Here is a 12,580-nt window from a genome sequence, read left to right as displayed (position 1 = left end):
ATGCTGAAAAAGCATTCGATAAGGTGGATTGGTCCTTCCTCCGGGCTGTTCTCTGTAAATTCAATCTAGGAGAGTCATTCACTAAACTGGTAATGTCCCTCTACTGCTGCCCTTCGGCGCGTGTTAGGGCTGGTGGATCCTTTTCCTCTTCTTTCCGCTTACAACAGAGAACGAGACAGGGTTGTCCCCTGTCTCCGTCACTCTTTTTGTTGGCGATTGAACCGTTCTTATACCATATAAGGCATGACCCAAATATAGCCGGTATACCGTTTGGTGATTGCACTATAAAATTAACGGCTTATGCGGACGATGTGCTGATAATGTCGGAGAGAGCGGATGAAGCGATTCCGGCCCTCATGGCTGACATTGAGGATTTTTCCAGAGTATCTGGTTACAAACTCAACAAAGATAAAACGGAGGTCAAACTGTTGAACAGTGTTGGGGATAAGGGGATTATTGGAGACTCTGGGCTTACATGGCAACCGCGGTGCTTTAAATATCTTGGGCTGGATTTTGACAAGGACCTGATCTCCACGCTGAAGGTAAATGAAGACTTGACCTTGAAAAAGATTTCTACATTACTAGACGGTTGGTCACCAAAGTTTCTCTCCTGGTGGGGTAGAGCAGAGACGCTTAAGATGATGTCGACTCCGTTGGTCAATTATCTGGCCAGTATGCTCCCTATGACGTTCTCTAATGCTTTTCTTACTAAGGTGGATCAGGTGTTTGGGAATTTTCTGTGGCAGGGCAAGAAGGCCAGAGTCTCTCTGAAGAAGTTACAATTAGCAAAAGATAAAGGTGGTATCGGTCTCCCCTCCTTTAGGTGTTATCAGACAGCGTTTCTGTGCAAACAGGGCGCTCAGTGGCTGTTAAAATCCCCTACATACACACCACTATGGATAAACATTGAGGAGGCACTGGTGGATCACGCGCCTTTGGAGGCCCTCCTTACGATGGACCTGTCACACCTTCCTCACTCTAAGTACATCATGCTTAATACTAGAAGGGCCTTACTTAGACTCGATCAAACACATAAAACAAACTTGACAGTCGCCAGATCTTTGTATATGTCCCTGTGGAGGAATGCACATCTTAAACTTAAGGGTAGTAGTATATTCTGGGAGTCATGGTCCAAGAAGGGCATTAACTTGGTGAAGGACTTGTATGAAGATGGGGTTCCTCTGCCATTCTCGACTTTACAGCGTAGGCATGATCTTATCCCGATGGATTTTTATGATTTCCTAAAACTTAAATCGATTCTGACAGCGAACAGCTTCTCTCCTTATGTCCCTTGGCTAATACAGCATATTCCACGATTAATACATGAGGGTCACTTTGTGTCGAAGGTATATAAATTGTTGTTGCCCCTACCCATGAAAAAACACAAAAGAGTGGAAAGCGTATGGGAAGCGGAGCCAAATACATCAGGCATATCCTTTGACTGGGAGGTGATTCATAAGTTAGCTCTCACACATAAAGTCTCACCCATTCTATTCCAGACGAAATATATGCTTCTCAACAGGGCCTATTGGACACCTGACAGGCTTTTCAGATGTAAATTAAGAGATTCCCCTGTGTGCTGGAATTGTCAATCAGGTACTGGGGATCTTGCGCATATGCTTTTCTCCTGTTCTTCATTAAGGGATTATTGGGGGAGAATATTCGATTGCATTTCCCATGTTTTTAAGATAACACCTGTACAGGAATTTGTTTACGTCATTCTGGGGGCACTGGACCCACAAATAACAACTGACCAGGATCGTCAATTGATGGACTTAATGCTAACAATGGCATGTAAAGTGATTCTTTGCAAATGGAAAAATGCGTCTGAAGTGAGCTTTAAAATCTGGCAGGAGTGGTTATCTTTCCTGAGGGGGTCTAGTAATCCGGCGCTTCAGGCTTCTACCTGGAGCCCTTCAAACAAAAAGCTTTGGAGATCATTGGATGCATCCTCCTTTCATTACGATCCACCTTGAGAAGTATACTTGGTCTGTCCCTCTGCGGGGGGTTGTGGTTGGGTGAGGTGTGACTGACCCATTGAGTCCCGGGGCGCTGCGCGCCATACATGAAGCAAGGTTATGGGATTGTACCTGTATTTGTTGATGCGAGCTGGATTGGGGTTTTATTCTTCATTTATTGTCTTGTCACTCATTTATTTTTTCGTATTTGTTCATATGATACGACTATTTTGATCTTGGTACATGGAAGAGTTATTGTATTGTCTCTGTTTCTTTAATAAAAAATATTTGAATTAAAAAAAGATGGAGCAATTCATTCATATCAGCAGATAAGCGATTTCCTGGTTTTCAAAGACATGCATAAAAAAGAAGCAACACTGTAACAGGTTAGAGGGTCAGGCAGCATACGTAAAAAATAAAGAGCCGGGCAACATTGCCTAAAATTATGCTTATGTAAAAGTGGAATTAAAAACCTTTTCCAATTATTACAATAACATTTACAAAAAAAGAAAATGGGCAAATCAGTTTGAGGTGAGAACTCATCACATGGGCAACATGGGAGATCGTTAGAGGAGTAGATACCAGCAGGGTGGCCCAACATACATGAAATGTAATTAAGGTGAAACCTTAACAGAAGAAATCTGTGCGGTGGGGTTGTTACAAACTCCAAGTAGGAGGGTATCCCCTCAACCTGAAATGGGCCTTCAATGTATTCCCTGACAGTCGGTTTATTACGGTGTACATTTATTCTCCCCTCTTTAGCAATGGTTATAAAACGGGTCTTTAAATATTTTTTCGAGACAGAAACACATTTTTCTGGGAATTCAAATAAACTACCTAAATCTAGGGTATGTAGAGTGTTTTTCACATACTTTAACCGTTTGATATTCTCTTTATGTTCGAGAGATAATCAATACAGTATTATTTGTTGAGTAAGAGGCACAGTATCTGTGCACCATATTGAGTTCCATAGGAGAATGGGTGCTACGTTTATCTGATCAGTTATACAGGGGAGGCTTAAGTCTTTGTGTAATTTAAAGTTGGAACAGCTAGTAGGGAGGCTCATCATCGATTTCCAGAAGGAATCCTCTATTGTTTGTATCCCCTTTACATTAACATGGCCTCACACTCCCGAAACATAGTAGCTACCGCACTAGATTCTGCCCCATAAACCTTTCATAAAACATCTGGGTTTCTTGTTCCCAGCTTTTTTAAGAATGAACGATTGGCGTTTATACTCCTTTCAAGCATGGTCCCACGGTTCTCTACCATACTCCTCCAAGATGCCCTGGAGTCAAAAGTTACCCCTAGATATGGAAATGACTTCCTCTGCACCACTTTATGACTTGCGATAAAAAAGGATGGGGGCTTAGTCAGCTTTTGACCTGCACTTAAAACAAATGACTTGGATTCATTTGTGTGCAGATCCAAGCCTTTCATATAATCTACAAAGGTATTTAACAGCTTCTGGAGGGACCTTCCTGTTTGCGCAATTAAAACTGCATCGTCTGCATATAATAAAATTGGGATGCGCAATTTGTTTATTCTAGGCACACCTATGGCTGATTCTTACAATTTAGACTCCGCCCCATTTGTATAGAGAGAACACAAAAGGGGCGAGAACGCACCCTTGACGAACTCCTCTAGTAACTGGAAACCATCTGGTGCACTCGCCCTGTAACCCATACATTACACATGCTTCGGCTCTCGAGTACAGTTGTCTTATAAAGGTAATCACTGCCTGGTCTACACCCATTTTCCTAATGATCCTCCATAACTGGGGATGAGATACGCAGTCAAAGGCCACACTGAGGTCCATGAAGGCCAGATATAAATTACCTTGCTTAGTGTGGGGGTACTTTGCTATAAGCAGGCTCAAGTTCAGACATTGATCTTAAATACCTCTACCTTTTCTGAAGTCATATTGTGCCAGGATCAAGATGTTGTCAGTGCCCATGTCTCCAATCTATTTAGTAGCACTCAGCCCATAAGTTTTGCCGTGCTGTCCAGGAGGGAGATTGGTCTATAGTTTCTAGGGTCTTGCCTATCGCCTTTTTAGGTCTCGGCTAGCGAAGGCTGCGCTTGCGCAGTCTCGCTTGCGAGGTTTAACGTTTTCTAATAGTGGGGCTTGAACCCGCCCCTCTTCTCCATTGGCTGGCCTCTTAAATGCTGGTCAGCCATTGGAGAAGAGCTTTGTCTGTCGAAACAAGCCCCGTCTTTTTCGGATTCGGGGGCGTGTTTTTTCGCTTCTTTCTCTTTTTGAAGCCCCGTCCCTTTTACAGTGGTGGGCGTGTTTTTTTTTTACATGGACGTTCTCGTGTTTATTAGGTCTCGGCTACCGAAGGCTGCGCTTGTTGATACTTCGGGTCGAGTTCGTGCTACATAAATATGCACAATCATAGGTGGCTTTGGAGAACGCTATTGTCCGCCCAGGACCCGGCGTCTACTAAGGGTAAGACGAGGCTTAAACGCGCAGTGGGGGTTAGATGGCTGTGTGCAGCGACGTTGCAGTTGCTGGAGCCGAGCCGCGCGCCCGGGCTGAGCGGAGGGCGAAGCATGCACTGAGCCTCGGAGCGGGAGGCGCTGGGATTGCAGGGTCGCTGCTGACCAGGCGAGGAGGACGCGGCGCCCATGAGCTACAGCGGGCCGGGCGGCAGAAGCCCGGCGTCCGCTGCTAATTATGCTGTGCCTGGCCGCCGCCGCAGGGACAGCTGGAGCGGCAGTCCAGGCATGCAAACCCGATATCCCTACAGCCGACTCTTGCAGATCCAAGAGGAGAGAGGATTCGGGGGCCGCCACAGCCACTACGGCCGCAGGTGAGAGCTGCGCCACTCTGAGAATACAAGAGGATTCAGTGAAAAATGTTTCTCAGGCGATTCTCTTCAGACTCATCAAAATATCACTGGAATTTATATTTAGCTTGCCAAAAGTATTTTCTTTATTTTAGCTTATTAATGATTACAAATGCAATTGATTGATTAGGGTGGCGCTCAAACTGTGGCTTCTCAAAAGCTGGGCCATGTCCAGAATAAAAACTGTGCACTTTTATTCACACCCAAAAGGATGAACCTTAACACTGTGTTTAAGAAGCTTTCACTGAGCCCTCACGCCCCAGCAGAATGTGCGGCCACTTGATCCAGTACTGTTTTGGAGACAGTTCTACTTAGTTTCTTTCAGCAAACAGCAGCCTACACGCGTGAACACAGAGGCCCCCATTTAGAAGAAACAATCATACAAGTCTCAGAATGCAGAGCGCTATCAACTGGAAAAAAACTAGGGCGGACCCGAGGCCTCTTGGGAATCATGTTAAGTTTTAAGAAGAATGAGGCCGAAGAGTGCCGCAGGTGCAGATTTTACACCCGGAAGTAATGCTTGTTAGCCGCACACCTGTTTGCATGATCAAATCTTGGGCACACAAAGATACTCACTGGCACTGTCTTGAAAATTAGGGACCTGCACTGTATTTTGGATAAATTTGGCAATGTAAAACGAGTTCCCACCTGGATCAACATGAGCTTAATGTCAAAAGACCCCGCCTCATGTGTGATGTTGTAAAGCAGTCTTGGGTTTGTCGCTCGTCATGTTGAATTTTGGTACTTGAAGTTTTGCATTTAACGTTGTACTGTTTGGACTCACGGTCGTTGTACCTTTTCTTCTTACCTTTTCCTCCATCCTACAAACTAGCGTTCAGCACGAACCATGTTCTCAGAACTGTTGCTGCTCTGTGGCCACGCCAAACCCACCCAGGAAGCCCAGGCCACCCCACGCGCTCCAGAACAGTCAGGTTTACTCTAGTTCTGGCCCGCCACTCATCGCTCCTCTCGGTGCTAGATGTTGAGCACACACGCCTCCCCTTTCAAGCCGCCGGAGTGCATATTTCTTTTCACATGAAAGTGCCAGCGTCTCATCAAACAGTTTCTAGGCACAACAGGCATCTGGGGAGGGGCGTTACTTTCGTTTCACAGTTTGCTGTCACCCTCCCTGCCTCCAATCAGTGGTTAATCCCTCGGCTTCCTGCCAGACCAGCCCCCTCCTCCCTGCAAGAAGGAGCAGATGAGGAGCTCTGGTCCCAGTCAGGAGGGCTCGCACAGTAGGGACTGCAGCGTGGGTGACCCATATTTTCTTCCCTTTTTGGGGAGAGGGGGAACTCGGGGAAATGGGGGGTCCGTGATTGGCCCAATCCCAGACTCAGGGATATGGCGGAGTGTGTATATCGGCAGCACACCTGGACACGCATTCACCACAGCAACCTTTGGCTGCACACCTTTATTCGAGATCCTAAGAACTACGTTTATAATAGGTTGAATTGAAAGTGTCTGATGTCAACTCTGGACATGACTGGGAACACCGGAGTACGTTTCCAGGAGATGCAGGGTTTGTGGTCCGGGTTACACTGTGATATGGTGAGTCCATCTGTTCCTCTTTGTAAAGTTTATTAAATTAGTTTACTCTATGGCCCTTTCATTGTGTGTGCGAGTGGGGTGGTGGTAGGTGTGTGTATGTGGGGGGGGTTAATGTCGGAGGTCCATGAATATTTCGCAAAGACATTTATTTATTTATTTATTTATTTATGGGTTTGTAACGCGCCGGCATCACACCCGAAGGTGTATCTCCGCGCGGAGCTGTAAGGAACAGTCAGGGCAGCGCTCCAACTAGAACAGAGTGGTTTTAAGGAGTTTCCTAAAGGCCAGGTGGCTAGAGCAATCTCTGAGAGAAAGAGGAAGATTGTTCCACAGACGAGGGCCCCTGATGGAAAGGGAGCGACCCCCCTGTCTGGTCTTGTTGTGTCTAGGAACCTGAAGTAGCAGCTGATTGCTGGACCTTAGAGTGCGGGAAGGGCGGTGGTATACAAATTTCTCCGCAAGGTGAGGTGGACCGAGGTTGTGAAGACCCTTGTGCACCACACAGCAAATCTTGAATTCCACCCTTTTCCGGATGGGGAGCCAATGGAGGGCCTTGAGGAGGGGCAAGGATGGGGTTCTAGGGGGGGCACTGGTTACCAGGCGGGCCGCAGTGTTTTGAACCACCTGAAGTCTGTTAAGCACTCCTTCGTTGGCTGCTAAGAATAGGCCATTGCAATAGTCCAGGCGGCTCAAAACGAGGGCCTGGACCAAGGTCTTTCTGGTGTGGTCTGGTAGAAGGGGGAACACCTTCCGAAGGAGGCTAATAATGTGAAAGCAGGAACCTGCCGTGATGTTGGCATGATGAGCAAAGGTGAGATCATGATCAAGACGGACCCCCAGGTTTTTCACCACCTGTTTAGGGAGTGGGGCCTGACCCAGACTGGAGGGCCACCAGTCAGGGGTCCACAGGATTTTAGCCCCTCCGAATAGCATGACCTCTGACTTTCCCACATTACACTGGAGAAAGTTCCGGGCCATCCAGCTGGCGATCGCAGTCATGCCGTTGGAGAAAGCTAGTCTTATCTCCGGGGTAAAGTTTTTAAAAGTAAACAGCAGCTGCGTATCGTCAGCGTAGGAGATGGGCATGAACCCGAAAGACCTCACAATGTTAGCCAGAGAGGAGACATATACGTTAAACAACGTAGGGCTAAGACAGGAGCCCTGTGGGACTCCTCTGGTGATACTGGCCGAGGGGGAACTGAAGGAACCCATATTCACCTTCTGGGTGCGTTCAGAGAGAAAGCTGGTAAACCACGCCAAGGCGGCTTTCTCAATGCCGATCTCCTTTAATCTGGTCAGGAGAATTGCGTGGGATATGGTGTCGAAAGCTGCGGACAAGTCCAGCAGCACCAACACCACTGACATCCCTCTGTCCAAGGACAGGCGTATAGCATCCGTGATGGAAAGGAGCGCCGTCTCGGTGCTGTACCTGGGCCTGAAACCCGACTGAGAGTGGTCCAGACAGCCGGCCTGCTCAATAAAGCTGGAAAGATGGTGATTAACATGCTTCTCCGTCAGTTTGCTGATGAACGGCAAGAGGGAGATAGGCCTCAGATTAGTCATGTCAGACCAAGGGATGGAGGTGTTTTTCCTAATAGGCTTGACCATGGCCTCCTTCCACTCCCGGGGGACCAGTCCCTCAGAGAGGGAGCAGTTGATCACCGTCTGAATGGAAGGGCTGAGGACACTCCCAATGTGGTGCATGATACGGGCAGGAACAGGGTCCACTGGGCTGCCTGACTTAATTGTCCCGATCAGGGAGTTGACTTGGTCCAAGCTGATCTCGGGAATAGAAGACAGCGCAGCGGAGACAGCACCGATTGTGCCGGGCTGGGGGCTGAAAGAGGGGACCGTCTCCTCAATTGGTGGACTAATTTGGGAGATGTTATGATAGATGGAATCGATTTTATTTGCAAAAAACTCAGCGGTATCCTCACACAGTTTTTGGGTCAGCATTTCAGGACTGTCACAGGCGACGGGCTTGGTAAATGTGCAGAGAACCTGGTAAAGTAGTTTAGGATCATTGCCAGCCTCAGACAGTTGGGAGACAATGTAGGATTTACGGGCAGCTCTGATGTTTTTGTGGTAAAGTCTCATCGCTGAGCTATAGCGTTCTTTATCGGTCATACTGCGTGAGGTTCTCCAGGCTTTCTCCAACTTCCTGCAGGCCTTTTTCTCCTCACGCAGTAGGTCCGAGTACCATGGTTCCTGCCTGCGGTCAGAGCGCCGATTACAGCGCCTTAAAGGAGCAATTAGATTGACAGCCGTGATCAAGGCCTCGTTGTATTTGGACAAAGCCGAACTGGTGGAGTCAGAAGGGAGAAAATCGGGAGGTACAAAAGTAGCTCTAAAAGTGTCAGCAGACATTTTATACCACTGCCTGCGCCATAACGGAAGAGGAGCAAGTAGGGGGCGTTCTGTAAAAAGAGCGGGGAGGGAAAAATTAATTACAAAATGATCAGTCCATTCCACCTGCGTAGGAGGATAACACGACAGGAGGTGCGAATTGGACATGATTAGGTCGAGGGTATGACCGGCCCGATGAGTCGGACCTTGGTTGCACTGTTTAAGACCAAGGGTAGATAGATCAGCCAGCAAGTTGCGTGCATCTGCATTATCAGCCACTTCGCTGTGGACATTGAAGTCTCCAAGGAGTACAAAATTAGTTCCTATAGTAATATACGGAGCCAATGTCTCCAGAAGGAGAGTCGAAGCCTCCCCACAAGGGCCAGGGGGACGGTACACCAGTGCTCCCTTCCAGCATGTGGGCATTTCGTGTACCTAAGGCTAGTTAAGTTCAGAGATGGCTGGACGAACATTTAGTAAATTCTGGGGCCCACTGTACCTCCTCGGAGAGAGCTAAGGCAAAGATTACCACAACATTGAATGAGCGATGCAATTTTTAGCAGCCAGTTGCATTCAGGGCGCCGCGGTCCCTGAAGACTGGCATTGGTAAAGCCATACATTAGTTGTGTCGTTAACAGCCTGCAATTTTTAGAAAAAAAAGTTTTGGGGCAAACGTGCTATAGACATAATACCAAGTGTAAGTAATATAAAGTAAAGATTACACAGTATAAACACGACGAGTTTGCAAAAAACGCACAAAACTGTATCCATTAGGATCGAACAATTGACTACTTTGGAAATGCAGGGACCAGATTTAGAGGGGTGGTCTGAGCCTTACAGTCGTTTATTAGGTCTCGGCTAGCGAAGGGTCATTCTGAGAGCAGCAGCTGCTGACGCGTCACTTTTTTGAGCAGTTTCTATATAGCGCTAACTTGACCCGAAGGTTTCTGACTTAACAGTATCCGAGCGCTTTACACGAGCACCAGTTACTGTTTTTGACAATATCCTTGTGTATTTCGCTGCTTCAAAAATCATAAATCTCAAAACGTCTTTTCCACCTTTCAGAAAAATCTGTCAATTTTTATTAGTCATTTATGTTTTAAATGCTTAATTTTTAGTGATAAATGCAAACATCTAGAAACAACGGTGCCACTTCTGCTTTGGCTCCCAAGATCAATGTGTATGTGTCTAGATCTATGTGTGTGTGTGTGGTTCTGTATGTGTGTGTGTGTGGCTGTGTGTGTATGTGTATGTGGCTCTGTGTATGTGTGTGGCTCTGTGTGTGTGGCTTTGTGTGTGCGGCTCTGTGTAAGTGTGGGTGGCTCTGTGTGTGTGGGGGAGACTCTCTGTGTGTGTGTGTGTGTGTGTGTATGTGTGTGCCTCTGTGTGTGTGGCTCTGTGTGGGTGGCTTTTTTTGTAGGTGGCTCTATGTGTGGGTGGCTCTGTCTGTGTGTGGGTAACTTTGTGTGTGTGTGTAGGTGGCTCTGTGTGGGTGGCTCTATTTGTGTGTGGGTTTCTCTATGTGAATAGCTCTGTGTAGGTGGCTCTGTGTGGGTGGCTCTGTGTGTGTGGGTGGCTTTGTGTGTGTGGGTGGCTTTGTGTGTGTGGCTCTGTGTGTGGGTGCAAATGCAATAGGTCTCGCATTTGAGAGAGATTAAGCTATTGACATTGTAAATAACAATGCCATTTCTTTAAATGTTTTAAAAACAAAAACATAAACAAAAATAATGTCATGAGCAATGCCAATAGCTCTAACTTTAACAATGCCGAGACCATTGCATTGTAAATGCTTGTTTATAAATTGGTATTAAAATGGCTTTATGCCAGGAAACAGGAGGTCCCTCTTTTGCTATAGCATTAAAAGTGTTAGTAAGCAAGGGTACCCAAAGGTCGGGCAGTCTGTAAAAAAATCTATTGGGTGGTCGTCTATACCAGGTGCCTCATTACTGGTGCATTGTGCCAGGGCAACCAATAAGGAAATCTACCTGCCAGGATAATTCAAGAAGGCCCTGTAAAGGGTCCGGGGATAGGTAACCACACACCATGGACAGACCAGGACAAACTTCAAATAAACAGCAATGTCTTTGAATCACACTCAACTTTCTTGATTTTTTTAGTATGATCAAAATAATTTACTTGAATTGATAAAAAAAACATTTCAAGATTCACAAAAGAATAATAACTCAGTCCCACACAACTCATTCTTCTTGAATTATCCTGGCAGGTAGCTTTCCTTATTGGTTTCTCTTATTTCCCCTGCTCTACCTTCCTCTACTATATATCAGGGGACCCCCTTATAGATTTTGAGAGAGCATTGTGCCAGGGCTACACATATCTCCGTATTAATAAAAGTAAAAGTAGAACCAGAGGATGGAACAGGCTCCTCATCCGTTGCCCCGGGACCCACTTGCAGAACATTAAAAATGTTACACCCATGAGTCCTCACCCACATGCAAATTAGGATCAGAGTTCAATTTTAGGAATGGGGCGTTAATCGTTGACCAGAAATCCCTTGCATTATTTGTAAATGATGCTAATACGGAGTCGGTAACTTCACATGAGTGCACAATGGGCCACAAAAAATGCATGTGTGGTCAACTATAGATGATGGTGTTAGTGTTTTATATCAAGTACATAACTTTCTTAAGCACTGCAGTTTCCACAATATTGCTCCTGCGTATTGTGTCAAATACCAAAGTACCAGAATATGCAATTAAGGTCTCTTTAGAACTCACTTTAAAAATTACGACTTTAAAGCTAGTATATTTGGAAATTAACTAAAACTACATTGCTAATAATTGCACCTAATTGGTCTGAAATTGTAATTTTTTTGCTGCTTGCTTCTTGACAATCCAGATAATTATTACTTTAATTTCTATTGGGCACAATGTGAATTTCTAAGTGGTAATTATATCAATTCACAACATGTGATAGATAATTAGTTTGCTGTGAAACCTTCTGATTATATCTAAGGCTTCAAAGTGGTGGCTACATCAGCACGGGTTTAGGTATTTATAATAACCAAGCAAAGTTCCTCTCTTTAACATGATTTTTTCAAAAGGGTGTCAAAAGTGTTTCTCTTGGTTCAATAATCTAGTTGTAAAACATAGTTTCCATCGGACATTTTATTAAATGTTTTCCCTTCAGCCTTATTGGAAACATACTCTGTACCCCGAGTGAACATGGGTCAGCTGACATGCTTTGCCAATTCAGGAATCAGGGGCGCAACTAGACATGACTTTCAGGGGTGGCGGGGTCTAACTCTTCAGTCAGTGTTGTGGGACAAGCATTTCAAACAATGTAGGCAGAAATATCTTTATAGCCAGTATGAGGGAAGTTTAAACATATTAGACAATCACAATCTTGTGAGAGACAGACGGGAGTCCAGATTGATCCCTAGATACCTTACTTAGGCTCATTTGTTGGTGTCGGGTCTACTTGCTGAGGCCATATTGTTGATGGGCAGTGTTTGATCCATTTACTGCAATTGGATATTTCGTTTGTGATGCGTTTATTTTGCTATGGTTAGATATCATCCATTATTTGACTTTGAGATATTGTACGACTGAGTATGAGTCAAAGTCTGATGAGTTTACATACGTAATTATGATTTGTTTATTATCTTCTTAACAGTAACACTTGAAGTTGAAGGAGCAGATTGGGTGCAATATAAAGCTAAGGTAAATGCTATCAGATAGAAAAGATGCAATCTGTTTCAGTTATGCGCCCTGCACTCTGTTTTATTTATTTATTTGAAAAGTTTTATATAGCCCAAACATGACTCTCGCCGATATCAAAGCACTTTACAGATGATAAGGAGCAGAGACATATAGAACCCATAGTGTCATAAACAAGACAAGTGAGCATTAATAA

Source organism: Triturus cristatus, chromosome 3_2 (genome assembly GCF_964204655.1).
Source record: "Triturus cristatus chromosome 3_2, aTriCri1.1, whole genome shotgun sequence".
NCBI lineage: Eukaryota > Metazoa > Chordata > Amphibia > Caudata > Salamandridae > Triturus > Triturus cristatus.
This window is presented reverse-complemented; position numbering follows the sequence as displayed.